This window comes from Schistocerca cancellata, chromosome 9, assembly GCF_023864275.1.
Source record: "Schistocerca cancellata isolate TAMUIC-IGC-003103 chromosome 9, iqSchCanc2.1, whole genome shotgun sequence".
NCBI classification, from domain to species: domain Eukaryota; kingdom Metazoa; phylum Arthropoda; class Insecta; order Orthoptera; family Acrididae; genus Schistocerca; species Schistocerca cancellata.
In genome coordinates this window covers 244,972,309-244,997,036 of record NC_064634.1, presented here as the reverse complement: position 1 = coordinate 244,997,036, position 24,728 = coordinate 244,972,309, and positions in this window count along the sequence as shown.

Below are 24,728 nucleotides of genomic sequence, written 5' to 3'. Positions count from 1 at the left end.
AGGCGCTCAGTCCGGAACCGCGCGACTGCTACGGTCGCAGGTTCGAATCCTGCCTCGGGCATGGATGTGTGTGATGTCCTTAGGTTAGTTAGGTTTAAGTAGTTCTAAGTTCTAGGGGACTGATGACCACAGATGTTAAGTCCCATAGTGCTCAGAGCCATTTGAACCATAGTCATGAAAACAGAAGCAGTTTTTTTTTTATTTAGTTGCGTCCACTCTCTTAATAAATAATATTCATAGTCATAATTATAAGAATAATTAATTATATTTGTTTCCGTGGAAACGTATACGGTGGTGTTTTGATGTAATTTAAACTCTATTCCTGTTTTATTGTTGTGCAGAATAGCCGATAGGAACCAGCTGGAGGGGGCGTATCATTTGCTAGTGACAGTATTTTCCAGACCATTTGTCGGATGTGTGTATCTTCCTGAGGATGGTTACAGGGATGCAGGGCTGTAATGATGGACTTGGAAGTAGAGAAAAGCTTTAATATCTGTCTGCGGGTAATACGGAACCTGCCGATCCTTACTTAGACTGAGTTTGCAGTTTGGGGGGGGGGGGGGGGGATGTCAGGTACACTCAACATGTCGAGCAAGTCATCCACTTTGCTCAAGATAAACGTAAAGAAATCACATTCACATACACTGAAGTTCATATACCTTGTCTGAGACACATAATAGCAAGGAGGTCAACTATTCATGCATCTGTATGTTTTGCATGTACCCTCCGTTAAAAATGATTAAAAAATCATAATCACAAATTTTCCGGAGTACCTTTATGGAGTTAGATGTGTGTGTTGGGTGACAGAAATTATTTTATATGTTCCAGTCAGATTTAAAAACGTGGTGTGTTGATAATTCATTTTTGTTTAAATATTTTTTTCTGCATTTTGGTCTTGTGTGTGCGAAATTTTTCAGTCGATTTCAAATATTATGAAGAGACTACAACAGAGTTCTATGCCAGACTTCAGGATATTTCAGTTTCTCTTCGTCTGATCCAATCAGTGTATTGCTTGATCGTACGTACATCTCGCAAAAAGACAGTGAGGGTAAAGATTAGAGAGATTCGAGCTCACACGGATGCTTACTAGCAATCGTTCATTCCAGCAGCCGTTTGCAACTACAACGGTGGACTATTCGCGACACGCCAGACAATAGAGCTAGTTAATATTGCATTGTCATCCAGCTACGAACTATGCTTGAAATTTCTAGTCTATACCTTATCGAGAAGTTAGTTTAAAATCAGATGAAAAAATTTGTACTGAACAGACACGCGAGATAGCGAAATTCATGTACTCTGCCCCCTCTCTCTTCTCAGAGTAACGTCTGCTAGCATACGGGCAGAATACCACTCTCGCCGGCCGGAGTGGCCGTGCAGTTCTACGCGCTACAGTCTGGAGCCGAGCGACCGCTACGGTCGCAGGTTCGAATCCTGCCTCGGGCATGGATGTGTGTGGTGTACTTAGGTTAGTCAGGTTTACTTAGATCTAAGTTCTAGGCGACTAATGACCTCAGAAGTTAAGTCGCATAGTGCTCAGAGCCATTTGAACCATTTGAATACCACCCACACAAGTAAAACAGTACCCATTCTCTAGTTCTGACCATAGTTTCTGGGAGTTTTCCCTTGGTTGTAGAGCAAATGTTGGAACATCAGATACTCTTCGAAATGTTCCCAACTGGAATTCCTTCCGCCCCACTACAATTCGCGTGGTATTTGGGAGGTCCCTGTCTCGTGAATTGGTCATTAATTGGACAGGCTGTTCTACATTACGGGGTAGGAAATGAAAAGTATTTCACTATTGTAGCAGCGCTGAGGATCAATCCAGGTCCGCCAATCATCCGAGTAGAACTGCGCAGCCTAAATCGTTCAGTGCTGAGTGTGTGTGGATTCGTGCCGAGGCCACGTGGGGCTTCGCTTGAAGTCACGGAAGATCCGAGGGCGAACGAAAGAAACGTTTCACGTGTAGCAATCACAGGGGCGCTCTATCCGGAAGCACGGGTCCTACGTGTCCGGGAGTGCAGTTGCGGACGCACTGGCAGCCGTCCACTGCGCCGTATTTCACGTCCGTTTCGCCCGTTGTCAGGGCAGCGTGGTGTGGCGCTGCTCGGCAGCCCCGGTTTGCATCTTTATGGTGGCGACGACGGACGGCGCGGGCGCGTCTGCCCTCATATGGGAGCTGCCTTTTGTTGCCGGCGTCGTCGCCGGCCGTAAATGTTTATTTGTGCCTCTCCTTGTACGTTCAGCGGCCGCGGTGAATGCTGAATGCCTGGGATATTCGACACGCCTCCTTTAGAGCCGTGGCGGCTTACGCAAACGCGCCTTGTCCTACAAACGGCATTTCTTCGCTCGGCGGACGCCTTCCGCGCCTCCGCTCCGCATCGGCGCCGCGGTCGCTGACATGCTCGCTCGCCAGTCCCATTCACCGGCCGACTGTCTCCCGCTGCAATTAAAATCACTAGCATTACTCCGTATGAAGGCGCGCCGTTGCGCCCAGAGTAAGCCATTGAAAAAAAAAAAAAGGTTCAAATGGCTCTGAGCACTATGGGACTTAACATCGGAGGTCATCAGTCCCTAGAACTTAGAACTACTTAAACCTAACTAACCTAAGGACATCACACACATCCATGCCCGAGGCAGGATTCGAACCTGCGACCGTAGCAGTCGCGCGGTTCCAGACTGAAGCGCCTATAACCGCTCGACCACCGCGGCCGGCGCCATTGCAAGCTTTGTAAGCAATCGCTGGTATCTGCTGGCCTGTCAGGTCGACTTTGCATGTGATTTTTCTAAAATTATTTCTGGCGAAAATTTACGGTGAACCGACGAACTTCAGAGGTGACAGTATAGACCAAAACAAGGAAAATGTATGAATATACGATGGACATTCAATAAGCAATGCAACTTTTTTTTTCTCGGTCAGTATTGGTTGAAGAGATGCGCAATTCGTTCTGGGACACCGCGCAACATTCCCGGTTCAGCACTTGTAGTTTCATGAAGTTACGATAGGTGGCGGCGCTATACATAGCCTTCAAAACGGCGCCTGTAACGGAAACTGGTACATCTGCCTAATATCGCGCAAGGCCCCCGCGAGCACGCAGATGTGCCGCAACACGACTTGGCATGGACTCAGCTAATGTCTGAGGTAGAGCTAATGTCTGAGGCAGTGCTGGAGGGAACTGACACCATGTCCATGTGCATAAACCCATCAGAGTGACAGGGAGCGGAGATCTCTTCTGAACAGTACCTTGCAGGGCATCCCAGATATGCGCACTAATGTTCATGTGTGGGGAGTTTGATAATCAGCGGAAGTGTTTAAATTCAGAAGAGTGTCCTGGAGCCACTGTGTAGCAATTCTAGACGTGTAGGATGTCGCATTGTCCTGCTGGAATTGCCCAAGTCCGTCGGAATGCACAGTGGACATAAATGGATGCAGGTGATCAGACAAGATGCTTACGTACGTGTCACCTGTCACAGTCGTATCTAGACGTATCGGGGATCCCATATCACTCCAACTATACACGCCCCACACTATTACAGAGCTTCCACCACCCCACACTATTACAGAGCTTCCACCAGCTTGAAAAGTCCCCTGCTGACATGCAGGGTCCATGTATTCATGAGGTTGTCTCCATAAAAATGGTTCAAATGGCTCTGAGCACTATGGGACTCAACTGCTGTGGTCATAAGTCCCCTAGAACTTAGAACTACTTAAACCTAACTAACCTAAGGACAGCACACAACACCCAGCCATCACGAGGCAGAGAAAATCCCTGACCCCGCCGGGAATCGAACCCGGGAACCCGGGCGTGGGAAGCGAGAACGCTACCGCACGACCACGAAATGCGGGCGGTTGTCTCCATACCCGTACAGGTAAATCCACTCTATACAATTTGAAACGGGACTTGTCCGACCAGGCAACATGTTTCCATTCAACAACAATCCAATGCAGGTGTTGGCGGGCCCAGGCTAGGCGTAAAGCTTTGTGTCGTGCAGTCATCAAGGGTTCACGGTGGGCCTTCGGCTGCGAAAGCCCATATCGATGATGTTTCGTTGAATGGTTCTCAAGCTGACACTTATTGATGGCACAGCGTTGAAACCTGCAGCAATTTACGGAAGAGTTCTTCTGTCACGTTGAACGATTTTCGTCTGTCGTCGGTGGTTCCGTCCTTCAGGATCTCTTTCCGGCCGCAGCGATGTCGGAAATTTGATGTTTTACCAGATTCCTGATAGTCACGGTACACTCGTGAAATCGTCGTACGGGAAAATCCCCACTTCATCGCTACCTCGGAGATGCTGTGTACCATCGCTCGTGCACCGACTGTAGCACCACGTCCAAAGTCACGTAAATCTTAATAACCTGTCATTGTAGCAGCAATAAACGATCTAACAACTGCTCGAGACACTTGTTGTCTAACATTAGGCGTCGCCGACCGCAGCGCAGTATTCTGCCTTTTTACATAGCTCTGTATTTTAATACGCATGCCTATACCAGTATCTTTGGCACTTCAGTGTATACTGTTAGTGTTTTGGAGACCGTAAACACCAGTTCATTTTCTGTGTGTTTACATGGCATACACGTAGTCTTTCGGGCTTCATATTAATGGTGCTGGCAAGATAAATAGGAGATTCAGAGAAGCAGCGGACGATAGCAGCAGACTAACAGTGTAATGAGAACAGTTGTAGCCATCTAATGATGGGTACAGTCCGAAACGCGTATTGGCGATGCAGAAGATTTTTTAAAAATATTTGTGACTCGTTGCGGCCTCCTTCAACGGTCGTTAAAAGAAAATAAACCCACAGCTGCAATAGAACCTTCAGAACCTGTATCAAGAATGCTTTTTAACGACAGGCCAGTGGCAAGTCTTTCGACTCGCACCTGATAAGGAGATAGAACGTTGAAAAAACCCTGCTCTGCACGCGGTCGTGACCCTCCGACTACTCTTTAAGGACTCAAAAGCAAGCACCCTTCGTGTCTTGCAGAGTGTTGGGGAAAGAAAGGATATTTTGCGTTATCTTTATGCAACATGAGCCGCGGCCGCTTCCCCTTTTCCCGGTCGACGGCGACGACGCCTGGAGGCAGCGGGACGCAGCTGCGGCTCATTGTAAAATATGACGAATCCGAAATTGCAGAGTGCGGCAGCAATTAGCGTGCGCTTTAATTGGTAATGGTGAGCGGCGGCGGCTACCGGTCGGGGTGGTTGTCCCGACCACCGTTTCTCGCGCCGCGCTCTCTGCCGCCAAGGCCGCGAGCGGGGCCGCCGCTACTGCTACCGTGTCGCGGCCGGCTCTACGCATAATACCGCGCCACTGCGTATCCAAAGGGAATCTCTAGTCTCCTGTCTCCTCCCAAAGTGCCCGGTGTTTGCTGTTCCTCTTTCCGTGCGGCGCTGTTAACGTGCTGCAGTGTCTGGTGTTCTTCCTGAGAAAGTGTATACCGGTACTGAATAGACATGAATGTAGAACTGGAGAGGCTAACTGAAAAAATGTGCAGCTTTAAACTAACTGATGGAGATATTTCTTCAAAGTTCTAAAAGCTCGTGAGTCCTTTGCCTCGTAAGTAATCTCTTTCAAAATAAAAATTTGTTACGTTGCTACATCACTAGTAATGCGACGGTGGTGGTTTCGAAACACTTCCTTGTAACTGTGGTTAAGTATTATTACCGTCATTATTATTATTATTATTATTATTGTTTTAACCTTCAGTCTGAAGACTTTTTTGTCGGAGCTGTGTGAACTAATCTATCCTACGCAAGCCTTTTCATCTCTGTATAACTACAGCAGCTAACATCCGTTTGAACCTGCTTATTATAGTGAAATCTTGATCCTTTTACGGTTTTTTATTCTCCCACACTTGCCTCCATTTACCAAATGTTCTCTCAACGGACCCTTTCTTTTAGCCAGGTTGTACCATAAATTTTTCATCCTCAACTCAGTTCAGTATCTCTTCATTAGTTACCCGATATACCCGTCTACTCTGTAGGTCCTTCTGCAGTACCACATTTCAAGCGATTTATTTCGTTTTTGTCTGTTCTGTTTATTATCCACGTTCCAGTTGCTTACAAGGCTACTACGCTCCAGACAAATAAAAGATTGCCACGTGGGGTAGCCGCGTGGTTTAGGGCGTCTTGTCACGGTTCGCGCGGCTCCCCCCTCACTTCCCCGTCGGAGGTTCCAGTCCTCCTTCGTGATTGGGTGTGCGCGTGTTGTCCTTAGCGTAAGTCAGTTTAAGTTAGATTAGATCTTACTGCAGTCGAAAAATTTGAAAATATAAAACTTGGCCGGCCGCGGTGGTCTAGCGGTTCTGGCGCTGCAGTCCGGAACCGCGGGACTGCTACGGTCGCAGGTTCGAATCCTGCCTCGGGCATGGGTGTGTGTGATGTCCTTAGGTTAGTTAGGTTTAAGTAATTCTGAGTTCTAGGGGACTTATGACCTAAGATGTTGAGTCCCATAGTGCTCAGAACCATTTGAACCATATAAAACTTGGAATTTTAGATGTTGGTGGTATAAAATAATAATCTCTGTGTAACTGCTTACAGATATTGTGCCTATTTCATTATCATTATACAGAAATTCTCTCTCTCTCTCTCTCTCTCTCTCTCTCTCTCTCTCTCTCTTATACCCCCCCCCCAACACAGACACCATTATATACACTCCTGGAAATTGAAATAAGAACACCGTGAATTCATTGTCCCAGGAAGGGGAAACTTTATTGACACATTCCTGGGGTCAGATACATCACATGATCACACTGACAGAACCACAGGCACGTAGACACAGGCAACAGAGCATGCACAATGTCGGCACTAGTACAGTGTATATCCACCTTTCGCAGCAATGCAGGCTGCTATTCTCCCATGGAGACGATCGTAGAGATGCTGGATGTAGTCCTGTGGAACGGCTTGCCATGCCATTTCCACCTGGCGCAGTTGGACCAGCGTTCGTGCTGGACGTGCAGACCGCGTGAGACGACGCTTCATCCAGTCCCAAACATGCTCAATGGGGGACAGATCCGGAGATCTTGCTGGCCAGGGTAGTTGACTTACACCTTCTAGAGCACGTTGGGTGGCACGGGATACATGCGGACGTGCATTGTCCTGTTGGAACAGCAAGTTCCCTTGCCGGTCTAGGAATGGTAGAACGATGGGTTCGATGACGGTTTGGATGTACCGTGCACTATTCAGTGTCCCCTCGACGATCACCAGTGGTGTACGGCCAGTGTAGGAGATCGCTCCCCACACCATGATGCCGGGTGTTGGCCCTGTGTGCCTCGGTCGTATGCAGTCCTGATTGTGGCGCTCACCTGCACGGCGCCAAATACGCATACGGCCATCATTGGCACCAAGGCAGAAGCGACTCTCATCGCTGAAGACGACATGTCTCCATTCGTCCCTCCATTCACGCCTGTCGCGACACCACTGGAGGCGGGCTGCACGATGTTGGGGCGTGAGCGGAAGACGGCCTAACGGTGTGCGGGACCGTAGCCCAGCTTCATGGAGACGGTTGCGAATGGTCCTCGCCGATACCCCAGGAGCAACAGTGTCCCTAATTTGCTGGGAAGTGGCGGTGCGGTCCCCTACGGCACTGCGTAGGATCCTAAGGTCTTGGCGTGCATCCGTGCGTCGCTGCGGTCCGGTCCCAGGTCGACGGGCACGTGCACCTACCGCCGACCACTGGCGACAACATCGATGTACTGTGGAGACCTCACGCCCCACGTGTTGAGCAATTCGGCGGTACATCCACCCGGTCTCCCGCATGCCCACTATACGCCCTCGCTCAAAGTCCGTCAACTGCACATACGGTTCACGTCCACGCTGTCGCGGCATGCTACCAGTGTTAAATACTGCGATGGAGCTCCGTATGCCACGGCAAACTGGCTGACACTGACGGCGGCGGTGCACAAATGCTGCGCAGCTAGCGCCATTCGACGGCCAACACCGCGGTTCCTGGTGTGTCCGCTGTGCCGTGCGTGTGATCATTGCTTGTACAGCCCTCTCGCAGTGTCCGGAGCAAGTATGGTGGGTCTGACACACCGGTGTCAATGTGTTCTTTTTTCCATTTCGAGGAGTGTATATATGATAGACTTTTGCAAAAGCCACGACCTCGCCATTATGTCAACAAAATTCAAGAAACCAACACGAAAACTTACCACATGGAAATTACCCAGCGGAAAGCAAGAACTACAAATCGACCACGTAATAGTCCAGAAAGACTCACAAAAAGAAATTTTGAACATAGACACTCGTAAAGGCTACTTCGACTCAGACCACCACCTACTACAGATCAGAACAAAATTGTTAGGCCAGATCCAGAATACGTTACTTTAAACCAGACACAAATATTACACAAAATTAAAATGGAGAAAACGACAGACTGGATACAACTTTCACGAAGAATCCGAGAGGCCATGAAACTAGCACAAGCACCACGCATACGGAAACACCGTTGGTGGAACCACACATGTGACCAAGCTATTGACCAACGAATCAGTGCATGGAAAAAATTTGGTAGCCATAAATCCCAAGAGAATTGGATGAACTTCTTGAAAACGCAGAAGCAATCAAGCAAAACCATTCGCAGTGAAAAACGACAGTATGACAAACGGCGACTGACAGAGATCGAATCGGACTTCATGAAGAACAATACAAGAAAATTCTACTGAACGTTCAGAGAAAATATGAATGGATATAAACCACCCAACTTGTGCTTCAGAAGACCGGATGGAACCCTAGAAACCAATACCAAAAACAATTGTGACATTCTGGCAAAGTACTTCGAAAAACTGCTCAACACGGACCCTCGTGTGGGAGAAATCATGACAGAAACGAGCACATACAATCCAGATAGTGACCCTCCAACTCTAGAAGAAGTTAAAGAAATAATCAAGTCACTCAAGAATCGTAGAGCACCAGGAGAAGATGGCATCATCGCGGAAATCTGGAAGTTAAAAGACCCAGAACTCACCAAAGACATCCACAGGATCTTGGAAGACATCTGGAAGACCATGAAAATTCCTGGCGACTGGAAAACTGCCCTGATACACCCACTACACAAAAAAGGTGACAAGACTGACCCGAACAACTACAGAGGAATATCCCTACTACCGGTCACATACAAGATCCTCTCTAAAGCTTTACTGAACAGACTAGAATGCAAGACCGACCACTTGATTGGGGAATACCAAGCAGGCTTCCGTAAAGGGCGGTCTTGTGCGGAACAAATTTGGAACCTGAAAATGATTTTACAACACAAACAGAACCTCATCATTACCTTTGTTGACTTCCAAAAAGCGTATGACTCTATCGATCGGAAAGCTCTCTTCAAAATTCTAGCAGAATACAAAGTAGACAACAAAACACGGGCTATCATAGAACAAACTTTAACCAACACGAACTCCAAAGTAAAGTTGTGCGGGGAACTATCAGAGCCCTTTGAAATTCGCACAGGAATCCGACAAGGCGATGGCCTCTCACCTCTCCTTTTCAATCTGGTGTTAGATAAGGTCATAAAAGAATGGGAAACATCACAATAGGGGATAACCTTAGGAAACCTACAGATTAAATTCCTGGCTTTTGCAGACGATTTGGCGATTGTCACGAAAGGTATAAAGGTAACAAAAGACGCTATTGAAAAACTGCACGAAATCGCTTCCAAAACTGGACTACAGATCTCTTACGAAAAGTCACAGTTTATGAGCACAAAGAAACTCTCATCTCTGAACACAAAGTATGGCACGATTTACAAAACGGCAAACTTTAAATACCTCGGTGAAACACTACAAATGAGTGGACATAACAGAGACTCATACGAAGAAAGAAAGACTAAACTGGACAAGGCATACAAAATAGTGTGGAATCATTACAACAAGAAGTCTATCTCACAAAAAGCCAAATTACGCCATTACGACACGGTGGTGCTCCCCGAGGCACTATATGCAGCAGAGACCACACTAATCCTAGAGCATACACGTATCAGACAATTAGAAAAAGTAGAACGGAAAATACTTAGGAAAATATTTGGCGCAACTAACAACAATGGAATATGGATCAAGAAACCTACAGAGGGACTGTACAAACATACGGAGACAATCACAGAAAAGATTAGAAAACGCAGACTACAATTCTGTGGACACCTATACAGAATGCCATCACACAGGCTGACCAAACAGATCTTTGACTGGGTAACCTCTAGAAACAACAAATGGGTGGCAGAGGTAGAAAACTCCCTGAACCAACTCAACATAACAGCAGACACAATAAACGACAGAATAAAATTCAGAAACATCATTAAGAAAAGTAAACTACATGAGATACAATGTGACAAACGAACAGGCATAAAATGGACCGAAGAACGCAAGCAAGATCACAGCCAGAAGATGAAAGAAATATGGGCAACCAAAAAGGCAATGAAGATGAAGCCGAAGACACAAAGCCGACAAGAAGCATGGACAGAGGACCGGAAACAGAAACACAGCGAGCGAATGAGGGAAGTTTGGGCAGCAAGGAAGGCAGCAAAAGGAATTGGCCATGTAGTTTAGTCCAAATGCGCTCTTTAAGGGCAAAACACCAATAATAATAATAATAATAATATATGTATATAGTTAACCGATTCACTATCTAACTTGTCATTAAGAGATTTTTTTCCCCTGGATTTTGTGTTCGACGTAACTGATGTAGAGCATTATTATTTAAACCAACACTTGATACTCAGGCATTTCGTCCTGTAATTAAGGACTCCAACATTTTGTAACAAAACACAATATATACGTTAAGTGCGATAAGTCTTATCCATGTATCGTAAAGTAGCGTGAGCTGTGGCGTATGAGAGGGACACACCGACCAGGTATCCCATAAAAAGTGAGACATAAGAATTCATAGAAATCATTGGTTACTCGATTGAGGAGAAAGAATAATATAATAGATGTTGCCTTGTGGGGGATTTCTTCCATCGGAGAAATGGTGCAGACGGTGGCCCAGGTTAGTAAGTCTTGTGGCGCCTAGTTCCGGCGGCTCCACGCGTGCGGCTGGATGTCGCTATTATGGCTGTCGCAGTCGATCAGTCGGTTTCGTAATTACTCGCCTATCTCGCTGGCCTCGCTTCTTTTTATGCTTTGGCCGTAGCAAATACATGTTAGTTGTCTTTTTCTGCCCACGTGCGCCGATGAATCGTCGGTATTTAGCTCCATAAATCTGATGGTGTACTAATATGCATATACGTTACGAGATAAATCATGCCTCCCTCTCTCGTCGAATATTCGCCACATAAATGGCAGCCATTCGGGTTAGCGTGCGGGTGGTGTCGACAACGTGTTTATTTATGTCCCGCCGCAGCCGTCGCTTCTGACCAGCTACAGAGAAGGCGGATGGGAACGTAACAACATTTGGCTCAAATGGCTCTGAGCACTATGGGACTTAACATCTATGGTCATCTGTCCCCTAGAACTTAGAACTACTTAAACCTAACTAACCTAAGGACAGCACACAACACCCAGCCATCACGAGGCAGAGAAAATCCCTGACCCCGCCGGGAATCGAACCCGGGAACCCGGGCGTGGGAAGCGAGAACGCTATCGCACGACCACGAGATGCGGGCTAACAACATTTGGATCGTAGCGGGAACGTAGTGTGTCGCGAATGGTGAAGACTGTTCCATTCTTTTGTTTTGCAGTTTCTCTTTCTTTCTTTATCTTCCACTTCCATTGTCTCGTGCACTACTTTCACCCGTATACCACGGGTTTCTTTCGTTGTGGATGTTGTGGATTGGCAAGAGAGCCAACCCACTATGAGAGGAAGCCGAAAGGCACGCGTTTTAGCTCACGCAGGCTGGCGTTAGGTCTGGAACAGGTCAAGGAAATTAGACTAGCAAAAGATGACGTAGCTGTGGAATACTTAACTTTAATCCATAAATGGTGAACATCGCTCTTGACGGTACATGTTTTACAGCATCAATAGTAACTGGTAATGGCGCCTTGCTAGGTCGTAGCAAATGACGTAGCTGAAGGCTATGCTAACTATCGTCTCGGCAAATGAGAGCGTATTTTGTCAGTGAACCATCGCTAGCAAAGTCGGCTGTACAACTGGGGCGAGTGCTAGGAAGTCTCTCTAGACCTGCCGTGTGGCGGCGCTCGGTCTGCAATCACTGATAGTGGCGACACGCGGGTCCGACGTATACTAACGGACCGCGGCCGATTTAAAGGCTACCACCTAGCAAGTGTGGTGTCTGGCGGTGACACCACAGTGGACATTTTTCTTTTTGTATTGTGGTAAAGTGCCATGTCGCTCTGTGATTGAGTGGATAGCTGTAAAATTAAAAGCTCTGAGTTTCAAAACTCGGTTGACCCCACGATTTTATCTTTAACTTATATCACCTCTGGCAATTAATTAAGTGAAAAATGACAATTTGTACTGAGGGCTATAGTCCACGTCAAACTGTAGGTGGCCCTGTAACCAAGCCAATTCAGATGTTAGAGGAAGGCATGGGAGCAGCACCTGCAACAGAATGAAGCACTGCATTGTTCAAACCAATCATCGGGTTGAGAACAACTTAACATTTTTACGAAGTACCAACCTTTTCACACTTTATCGCATTTCTTTTAGTCCTTTACATTATTCTTTATACATTGACGGAAATAAATCGCCTGTGTCTACATCTGAGAGATAGTCTATTTAAATTTCATGCCAGTCGCATTTCGTGCCAGTCGTTAGTAGCGCCACTATTCGGATGCGAATCAGGATTTCTTTAAATACACATTGTGACGATCGTAGGTGTTAGTTACCTTTGATATTGGACGTGGTGAGTTGATGTTAGGCAAGTATGTCTTTAAGGCGACGAAGACTTCATTGTCAGTAGATCACAGAGTTTGAATGGTTGTGTAATAGGGCTACGAGAAGCTGGATGTTCCTTCTGCGATATTGCAGAAAGACTTGGCAGGACTGTAGCCACTGTACGTGATTGCTGGCAGCAGTGGTCACGGGAACGTACGATCGCAAGGAGACCGGACGGTTACGTGGCAGTACTGAGAGGGAAGACAATCGTGTTCGGCGTATGGCTCTGGCTCATCTTACTGGGTATGCAGCAGCAATTTGAGCAGCAGTTGCCGTCACAGTAACACAACAAACTGTTACAAATCGGTTACTTCAAGGACAGCTCCGAAATGGAAGCGTTGTTGCATGCATTCCACTGACCCTAAACCACCGCCATTTGTGACTTCGGTGGTGTCAAAGGAGAGCTCATTGGAGGGCAACGTGGAGGTCTGTTGTGTTTTGTGATGAAATCTGGTTCTGCCTCGGCGCCAGAGATGGCCGTGTGTTGGTTGGAAGGATGGCAGTTGAGGGCCTACAACCAACCTGTCTATGTACTAGGCCTACAACTGGAGTTATAGTCTTGAGTGCGATTTCGTGTGACAGCAGGAGCACTGTTGTGGTTATCCCACGCACCTTGTGTACAAATCTGTACGTCTGTCTGGTGATTCGACCTGTTACGCTCTCGTCCATGAACAGCATTCCAGGAGGTGTTTACCAGCAGGATAGCACTCGCTCACATACTGCTGTTGTAATCCAACATATTCTACAGAGTGTCGACATGTTGCCTTGGCCCGCTCGATCACCATATCTGTCTGCAATCCGAAACATATGGGACGTCATCGGGAGACAACTCCATCGTCAACAACAAACAGCATAAACCGTTCCTGTACTGACCGACCCAGTGCAACAGGCCTGGAACTCTATCCCACAAGCTGGTATCCTGCACCTCTACATCTTAATTCACACACATCTGCTCGCCTGCATTCAATATTCTGGCGGTCACACCGGTTATTAATGTACCAGCAATTCACATTTGCAGTGGCTTATCCCGTGCTTATGTTATCTTGTGATCTTGCAGTGTTAATCATTTGAATATGTCACCTAGATAAGTGTATTCCCGAAATGTCTTTACTGTGCATTAATTATTGTTGGGGTTGTGACTTTTTTTTCGTCAGTGTAGAATTTGTTTCGATCGTCAGTGTAGAACATGGTGTATCTCTGTGTGAACCTGCTGATAAGAACTTTTACTCTATGATTGTTGACTCCTTACATTTATAACCTTTACAGTAACAACATCGTATCCGATATAGCAGAAACAAAATCAGTTCTAAGTTATTAACACCTCAGATAGTTTGCGAGAATGTTCATGCCGAAAGAAGAGCCTGCCAACACAGCAGACATTGCGACTTCATCTTTGTCAAATTAGAATTTTATTTATACTGCTGAATACGAGCCACCATTTCATATGTATCTTAATTTAAAATAGCGAAACTGTAATAGTGTCACCAGGGAAAACTTTCAGGCCCACTGTTCTACCTGTTTTCAGGCAGCAGTCCTGTCGAGTCTCTGCAGAGCGGAAAGATAACGAGAATAAAAAGTAAAAGCCGTCTCTAAAGAGTAGGCAGTGTTTTTGCAGTCCCCTACCAGACCCTTTGGTAATTGGCTCTCATACAATTTCCAAACGAGTGTGCGGGTTTGTGTCTCAACAAATGCCGCAACAAGCAGAAACGTCGAATGCCGAGGTCGCCACAAGGTTTTGGGTTCTCAGCAGGTCCTTTTGTTTTTTCGTCCTCCATGCCTACTACCGCTCACCACAGGGTATTCAAGTCTGCGGTTCGTGGTACAGTTGTCTGCAATTGATTCCGTTGTCTGTTTGAGAGGTTAAGCGCAGATGGCACAGCGAATCATCCCCAGTTTTTGTTCGACAAGTAGTTTGCCGGCAGTTGGGCTCTACAAATTGTCGGCGGCACGACCCACGAATCACTGTGCTCCACGATGTAATAATGACAACTACCGCTCGCGTGGACCTTCGTAAAGGCGGACTGCGTCCCTTTGAACACAGTCGCTCGCTGATTCCTGTAAAGGAGGCTATGTACCTCCATTCCACGTTTCCTTCAAGGAAACTGTGTCTTTTAGGCAGTAGGAGAATCACTATGTCGTACACTGCTGTGACATACACCCGTAACATATTGTTGAATGGAAGTGTCTTAACTGTGTTCTCTAGTCAGTTCTGCAGACAGAAGTCCTTCTCTTGCCGTAGAATAGGAATACCGCTCATTATCCGAATTTTAACGTGGGAAACGTGTTGGAACGTTTTCAGATTTTTCGCCTATTAATGTAGTGTTTGTGGATAAATTTGAAAACATGAAGTACTGACGAATGTTTCGGATCAACAACGGAAAAATTATAGTTTTTAGTTTAGAACAATTTCGGCCCCATATTTTTGGATACCGAAGAGACTGCTTTTAAAATGTTGTTTCGGAAAGAGGAGATATGAAAATTATATTTATTGTGAAACATGTTCACTGTCCAGTAACGCTAATGCGATCACCTAGCCAGAATGTGATCCCCAACGATAGAGGCATAATTGTTTTGATCCATTGTGCCTTCCTGAATGACGTGGTCAACAAGGGAACGCCACGAAAACATTCCCCAGTCCATAACGCTTCCTTCTCCAGCCTGTGTTTGCTTTCAGACTTTTCACGCCGTCCACCCCAAAGGCCATGCCATAAAACGTGATTCAGCCACCTGTCGCCCATCAGTGAACGTCCAGTTGAGGTGTTTGCGTCCAAATTCCAGCACCCATCGCCGGTGAACAATCAGCATGTTTGCAAGAACCAGGCGCCTGCTGCGGAAGCCATACGGAGCAAAGATCGCTGAGCGATCATTGAGGACACGCTGCTGGTAGCCACTTGGTTCATCTGTGGGGGGCAGTTGCTCAACAGTTACACGTCTATTCGCCCATACATATCTCAGCAGCCGTCGTTCACCCCTGGCATCTGTGGCCTGAAGTGCACCACAGTTGTTTCGGCGCCGGTTTTGGATAGCGCCATTTTCCAACCACGGTATACTTTAACCACGGCGGAACAATTTACAAACATAGCCGTTTCGGAAATGCTTTCACCCTTGGCCCAAAAGCCAATGATCGTGCCCATTTGGACGTCAGATAATCTAACAACGACTGCATTGCTGTCTGGTTCCCACGACACGCTTTGTATGCCCTCCAGTGCTAGTGCTGCCACTTGCCATCAGTGAGTGGTTGCTGCACGGTGGCGTCGAACTTAGGCGGTGGTCACATTACGGTGACTGGATCGAGTATTATTATTTATTTTCATGAAATGGAACGACTACCTGCTTAGCAGTAGTTTGCTAAAGTGAAGTGAAAATCCTGTGCAATTTTTTTTTATTTTTAAATGTAGGCGATAACAACTGATGAGTTACGGAATAGCTGATGGATTAAGGACAGAACGCGTACATCAGGACTTTTCGAAAAACTCACGTTCTGTGATAGATTTGGTGTGCTATAATACGTCCTTAGCCATGATAGCTAGCCAAATCCATCCAGAGACAATGGAAGGGCGACTGCTAGAGTGAAAAGTTGCGTTCATACCACAAAGCCAACGATAAAGTCTTCTCCTGGATGAATGTGTTCCACGAGACATCCTGATCAAGCCTAACTGGTCTTCAAACGTCAGCACAATCTCTAAAAATTTTGTGATTCCGTTTGTTGTCTGTGAAGGTATATTTTACGGCAGGTTCTTGCAATCACTCGGTAGCTTGTATGTATTTTTTGGATGTTTTGCCGATGGTAGTGAACAGTGGACCACTTTACTAGACTGGACAAACATTAGCTAACCGGCTGGGTTTAGAACGGGAGTAAAGTGTTAAGTCCTTACTATTTATGTATATTACACCAATCGAAAGTGTTGCAGAAATATCCGTTTCTTAACCTTTCCAGATACACTGGTTACAATCGCGTGTATTAAATTTTACTGTGTGTTAGCTGATGCAGATCTATTTGCCTCAGTGGGAACCTCATGTACACGGTTGGGAATTTTCAGTATTTTTATCGTGCGCAAAAGCTGCCACCTCTTGTGCATCGCCGTAAAAATATCAGCGAGCGAATGTAGCAGTGCGCAGCAGCTTGCGAGCATCGGAATGCACAGAAGTGTTTGGATAGTTATGTTCCACTGAATAACTGAACGTTATTGTTGTTATTTTGCGTGATAATTATTGAATGATCAGTTTCTTTATTACAATAGTGAATATTAGAAAATTGATTGTTTTAATCCATAAAAAAGACACCATGTACGGAGTGTATTATGAAGACAGTTACATATATTTGTGTGGCTCTTGCTTCTAAAATCCTTAAAAAATCATATGAGGGCATATGAGCATAAAAAATTTTCCTCCCTCCAGAAAAAAATCTTGGTCTGGAAGTGTTAAAATATGTTTTCCTATTACGAATCTACCCTGAAGATTCATACTTACGTAACTTTTAACTGAAAATTCCGTCTTGTCGAACTAATGGGAAAGTTGTCAGTTGGTTGCAACACTATGCCAAAAAAAAAAAAAAAAAACGTTTAGGGCCTGTTACGAGACAGGACTTGTATCGCAATTGTTTTACGACGCGCGGACGTCAAATAAAGTTGTGAGCCCGCAGCCGTACCGTCCGCGACTCCCCATTGCTGTCGGCCGGGGAGCGGCGGGCGCCGAGCCACGGATTGGCATCTGAAATATTGCCGTAATAACACAACTGCCCCGCCGGGTCGTGAAATACTTTTGCAATTGGACGTCAATAGATCAGATTTGTCGAGAGCGGAGGATGCGGACGGGTGGGGGAGAGGTCATTTGTCACGATCGGGTGAAAATTACGGTCTTCTGTGTTGCCTTTAGTATTATTTCGCAAGGAGCGAACAGCGGTAAGTGGCCTGTGGGAACGAACCGCTCTGGGCACGTTCCGTCTCTGGGGTTTCTCATTGGGCGCAGCCGCGGTTGCTCCAGAGGCTGTGGTATGTCTTGTTCTATCACAACAAGCCGAAGAGTTTCGGTAATGTGGAGCGGTTAACTCTCTCGTCTGAGCTCATTGTCCGTTACGTACACACAAACCAAGTGCTTTCCCTCACTAGCTTGTTGACAGCTATGATGTGTAGTTTTGGTTCACTTCGGCTTGGCTCTTCCGTACTGCAGTGGCTTTAATATTTGTATTCTATCATGAGGCTTGACGTAAGATCATTGTATAAGTTTTATTGTGTACTAAAACACCCACTAAGGTCTAAGCCACCTGCCATCTGGGTATTTTCAGTGAACGCAACTAGTAGTGGAAATTAAGCCATTTCTTAACAGCAGCCGAGGTGTTGTTTTACATACAGCTTAAAAGAGCACATATGCTGTTGTCATTCAATAAAAGCAGCAGAGCGAAGTCCTATAAAACGGCATTTTAAATGAAATATGCACAAAACAGTGTTTGTGTATCATCTTCAGATTTAAAACTTAAAATGCAGGACTGCTGCTACAGCCGGCGTCAGCTGGTTACGGCGAGTTGTAACGAAGCAGTGGTGGTAGTGACAGTGCTATATTTAAGTTTTAAGTCTGAAGATGGCCATATTCAACCAAAACCGATCACAACAGTTACATAGAACATGACCTGCACTGTTCATAGAACAATAAGAGAAGACCATTGACCTTTTAACGCAATAACGCCATTCTGTAATATAAAAATGTGTTTGAATTTACCGCATATCTTAGTATTTCTTTGCGAGCAACAAACTGCATTATTAAAATATTATTAAAATATCACAGATGCTGTTTGAATTCGTACACATAGTAGAATGATACTATCAAAATAGTGCACTGTTCATTTCAGTAGTACGATAGCGCATTAAAAACAGATGTGTCAGAGCACATACATACACTTCCGTCTTTCCACGAGAAGATAAATGTTTCGATAAGTTGGTTCGCACGAGTCGAATGAAATGTTCATGGAATATAGTAAAGTCAGTACGTTTGAAGACATCGTTAGAAAATAAAGATCGTAGACCAGTTCGCAGGTGCATCTACGTCGATATCTGTACTCTGCAATTCGTAGTCAAGTGCCTGGCAGAGGGTCGATCGAATCTCCTTCAAGCTTTTTCTCTACCGTTTCACTGTCGGACAGCGTGCGGGAAAAATCAACACTTAAATCTTTCCGTGCGAGCTCTGACTTCTCCTGTTTTATTATGATGATTATTTTTTCCTATGTAAATGTGCGCCAGCAAAATGTATTCGCATTCGGATATTCGCATTCGGAGAAGAAAATTGGTGACGGAAATTTGATAAGAAAATTATACCGCAACGAAAAACTCCTTTGTTTTAATGATTGACACACTTATTCGCGTATCATATCCGTAGCACTCTGTCCCCTGTTTCGCGATAATGCAAACTAACTCCCCTTCTTTGAACTTCCGCCAGTTCTGTCCCATATCGCGCAGCAGTACTCCATAGGAGGATGTACAAGCGTAGTGTAGGTGGTCTCTTTAGTAGACCTGTTGCATTTTCTAAGATAACACACAATCTAGATTGTGCTACTTTGGACTTCCATCTGCGTTGGAAAAATGAACTTGTAGTTATGTTGTAGGAACTGCGTAACTGACTGTATTTGTTGTTGTTGATTTTTCAGAAATGCGGTATGTAATCTCACGTCTAACGCTGGAGAGAAGACGCGCCTCGACCAACGGTGATGAAGCGTTGAACACTAAGTGTGAACTTTTTTTTTCGCTATTGACCTTGTCGTTGACTGGACGTTAAACCTTGGGGGAGGTGCTTTTGTGGACCGTCAGTAGAATATCTACAACCTCTTGCTATATTCTGTGTGATTGGCCGATTTGGGTTCGCAGAGAATCGTCGACTTTTGAACGCTCCCTATGCATTAACTAAGGCAGAACGGCGTGTGTGTTACAGTATAGACACTGATTCTGTAAAATTTGTACCCATTGTATACAAAGCATGATGCTTCAGTTGTACTTCTCTGAAAATTATGATTTATAGAGCTCTTTAAGTAAGAAGCAATAGACGTCACATCATTCACGACGCAGCTGGTCTTGTTGCTCCTACGTCTGCGTTGCAGCTTATGTTGCTTTGATTTTCCATATACTTGTCTGATTTATAGAGATGTCGTTGTAAATATTCATTCAGCATCAAATGCCGTCTTGTTGGTGATTTATGCTACGCAATAGCAGTTATTTGAAACCTGTGAATCACTGACAGCATAGTGCAAATTCTCAATAGAATGGACGAAAAAATTTTCGGCCCTTTGGCTACGTCAGAATGTTTGGAGATGCAAATTTAGCTCAGCAACACGTGGACACGGCCTTTTTGAGGTAATATAGGGGCACAACAGTAAAGCCACAATGTCCGAACAGGAAGCTGAACTGCTCACGAAGAGCAGTATAATAACCAAAGTAGCCTCCCGCTTATTAGTTTCTAAATAAAATAAGTAAGACGTAATTATTTTGTTCGCTACAAGTCGTCGTGCCACGCTCAGGCTTCGAAGTTGTCTTTTTGAACCTGCGGAGCCTCTTCGTTTTTGGCATACCTAGCAGTTTTTGCTGATTGTTGTCAGTTTGATGGATATTATGTGTGATAGTTTAACATTCGCCATTTCAGTAACTGGATTTACCAAATAGTGTAACTGAGTCAGACCGGTGTATCTGGATGTACATGAAGCAAAAGTCGATCCTTCGACACTTCCTCTGCACAGGTATGACGGAGAAATAACTTGTGAGCTATCTAACGAAGGTACTAAGCATTACAAAGTATCATTGCAAAGTATCAGTAGGCACCGGTTGTCGAAATCAGGAAGGTAGACAATTTGAAATAATGGCACCACCTATCCATATGAAATCGTTATTGGTGTTAACTGTAAAGAAAGGACATTGAGTGTAAATGGAACCTACGTAGAACTGCTATTGTAAAGCTTCATGAGGCAAGAACTCTGCGAGTCTCTGGACTCGTTAACTCTGCGTTTCCGGTTCTTTGTGGAGAAGGCATTATTTACTTATCTTAGCAACGGAATGCACTTCCAGCGTTTCCACGTCTAATTAGTGTGCCGCTCGTATAGAACGCTAAGTTATTATGATAGATCTTAATTGAACAATTCTGTTAGAAGACTGAGCACTCGCCACGGTGAGAGAGAACAGCTGCGACGATTCTCGTTTTCTTCGTGAGCTGACTCAGTTACCGGCGTGACGAAGATGTCTGGGCGGTACAGTGGCCGAGCGAGAGAGGAGAGAAAAAAGCGTCGCCGTTGGCATTAACATGAATGAGCAGACTATCGTTTATCGCGGGGGACTGCCCCGCGCGGTGAATTAGAGCGGCTCGGTGTGGGTAGCGTAACGAACAGCGGAGAGCGGCCGGTGCAGTCGCCGCGTCCGTGTGCTCCTGCGTGAGCGGGGCGCGTTATGGGTCGCGGCGCGCGTGGCGCTCGACATGAGGTCTGGCCGACAGTGGGGCAGAGCTCTGTACTGCTGCCGGTCTGTCGTCACCACTGCAGCCATTACTGCAGTTTCCTGTGGAATAATTCACTAAATTAAATCGGCGGGATAGAAACTGGATAATCGGACAAGGAATATACTTTCCTTTATATTCGTCAGGAGTCGGTGACTAAGAGCAGTTAAATGATACACTTAAAAATAAAAGTGCTGAAATACTAGACGTTAGATGAGGTAAGTTCTACGACACTAACGAACCGAAACGAAAGACAGAAGGTAATGTCTTCTAGCAGGTTATGCCGCGTCATATTGCACATCAATTTCTTCTTCACAGTCGACGTTTCGACCTCTCTGCTGGGAAGCTTTTCGGTGTTCAGCTAACCACACACTAGAAGATCGTGAAGAAGGTCCCACCAGACGTGACGAAACATGGGTCGTGTAGAAAAATATGTGTAATATGACGCGGTCTAACATGCTAGAATGACAACGGCTACGAAAGCCTTCAAAAACCGAAACACGATTCGCCCGAACTACAGGTATTTTGTGCCTCCTAAAATTGTTGGAAGACGGCCAAGGCCTAGGGGAATGAATGACTTATCGTGGAACAAGAAATTAAAGTGGAGGCTGATGGATGCAACATTATGATGGTAGCTATGAATACGCAACGCTGTTCCGTAGGGGACCGCACTGAAAGGTGAACCGGGAACTTGCCGGTACTGTTGGGAGCGCAGTGCAGCGCGCCTGACGTCTCCATCTGGCGGCGCACGCAGCCCGCAGCTCGCAGCTGATGGAAGGCTGTCGGCCGCGCCGCGCAGCCTGCCTTGTTTGTTATGCAAACACTACTTCTTGCCTCTAATGGCGGCCGCTCGGCGAATACAGAGGAGAGGAGAGGAGAGGACCCGACCCGACCGAACCAGGCCGCGGCACGCCTGCAGCAGCCTGCGCGTACAAATCAACAGCGCAGTCAAACGCCACCTAATGGCTCCAAGTGCCTCGACAATCGTAACCGCAAGACGTGGGGCCGTAAATCAAAGCCCGCAAAAGGCAAGCGTCTTGGTTCGAGTCCCGGTTCGGCACTCAAATTGTGATCCACCAGGAAGTTGTGTAACATGTACGTACATTTCGTGCTCCACAAGCCAACTGTGCAGTATATGGCGGAGGGTACAGTGCACTGTTGTTGGTCACACCCTTCCCTTCTCTGTTCATACCAAGAACAATGCAGAGAAATACACCAGGCAGTGATGGACACTGAAGTGAGGTCAGCAGTCGATCAGAAACCAAGAAGCGGTCATTGTGGGTGGCACGACGGTGACGGGAGTGATCGTTGAGGAAAACGACTAGAGATTCCTGAACTCCCCTTTTGTTTTTATGGTTCTTATATAAGATAACCGTTAGAGGTAGTAAAATCGCTCTGCGGCCTGTATCTAATCTTCTTTAATAGCGTTTCGCGAAAATATCGTCTTCTTCCTTCCAAGGATTCCCGTCTAAGTTCACTGAATATTTCCATAAGACTGTCGTCCCGATTTAACAGACCCCTAACAAATGAACATTACGCCTCCAAATTGCTCCGGTATGTTCCTTTAATCCGACCTGTTGGGAGATCCAAATACTGGAGCAGTATTCTACGATAGATCGCACAAGCGTTCTGTACACATTCTCCATTGTACGGGCGGATCACTTTTCCACAGCTTTCCCAATAAACTGTAGTCCACCTTCACATGCCCTGCAACTGGCCTTGTATTCCATCCCATTTCATGTCGTTTCACAACGTTACTCTTAGATGTTTAGTAGACTCAGTAAAGCAGGATAACATTAATATTGTTTTCGAATATTCGGGTAATGTTTCTCCAACCTATATGTATTACCTTACTTTTATCGACAATTAAAGCAAGCTGTCATTCATCGCACCAATTAGAAATTGAGTACTACTCCTCCAGAACCCCCCAACTATCGCTCATAGACGACATTTCTCTCCGTCGTCTGCAAAAAATTTGATTGGCGCTCAGATGGTTGATGTATATGTAGAGCAGGAGCAAGTATTTCACTCATCCCGGAGACGCTTACGTTATTCACCTTTCCCGCTTCATTATTCAGTTACCTTCTTAAATTGTGTTACAAAAAATACATTGCGATGCTCAGAAGGTGAAGAAAGTCTCTTTGGTAATGTAACGGAGATTTTGTTGTTGTTAGTAGAGTGAATGCGAAAATATTTAAATTACGGCAGAAGAGCTAAAGTTCGATTCAGTGTACGTATTGTCATTGACGAGAGCGTTGTGCATCTAAAGGCGAGCAATCGTGGTTTGGTTTCTGTTAATCTTCATCGTATGTGGCGAAATAGGACTGACACTGCTAAAATTTCTATGTCGTTCACACAATCAGAATTACAGGTAAAAGTTAGCTTACAATTCCTTTAGACAGCAAACGCAGTTACCTGTTGGTTAAATATGTCATTGAAATGGAGTTCCAACGTGAAGGAAGACTGTTGCATTAAGCAGATTCGTCAGCGGAAAGGAGTAAGAGTGTAACGTGTATAGTTAGTGTATTATCAAAGTTGTTTGTGAATGACGTCCAAGTTATTTCATAATAAATATGTGATCCACTTTGTAACTCTTACCTCCATTATCGTGGCCAAACACTAAGCCTGTAATCTAATCGTGCATCACCACTCCAAGCAACTTCGGCAACAGCAGGGTACTGTCGGTAACTTTTCTGCCCTAAAAATGCGGGATATCGTTTGAAACTTGTACTGCTGTCTGCTAATGAACCTTTCAAGTAAGAAATATCTGAATTTTCCGTTTGCTTAAGGATGCCAGCTTTCCACACTTTAACAACTGCCTCCCCCCCCCCCCCCCCCACCGCTACCACCACTCCGTAACTGCTCCACACCCACCCCTCTCGTACCAGTACCCTGTCTGTACCTGTTGGCAGCCCGCTTTTTTTTTTTTCAATCGAGGTTGGGTACGACTCTCGTCGCGATTTACGTCCTTCCAGCAAATGAGTCACGCTACAGGAGGCAGCACTGAGCGCCGTGTCAGCGGCTACGCGGTGCCGGTGGAAGCGCTGAGGAGCTGTCCGTTAACTGACCGCCGGCCAGCAGGTGGCAGGTGCGCTGCGGGCACCTGCGTCAACATCAGTGCCGAGCCCATGCCTCGAGGGCGTGAACTTTTTCTGTGTGGTGTACTGCTGCACGTTTACTGCGAATCGCTGACGTACCCGGAAGAGGCGCGTAATAGGCCTACTGCAGCCAACGGGCCCTCCCGTAGGCTGCTAGTCTGCAAGCGTACCACCGTCATACTGTAAGCTCGAGTCAGTCCGCGTCATTAATTAGCGTATTTGGTTGCAATGTTCCTAGTATTTTCTGGAACTCAACTGGCTGTAAAACGCATCTGCTTCAGTGTCAATGTTGCTAGTTCCCGCGAACAAATGAAAGAAAAAAAGCGTCTTTTTTATTTATTCATTTCAC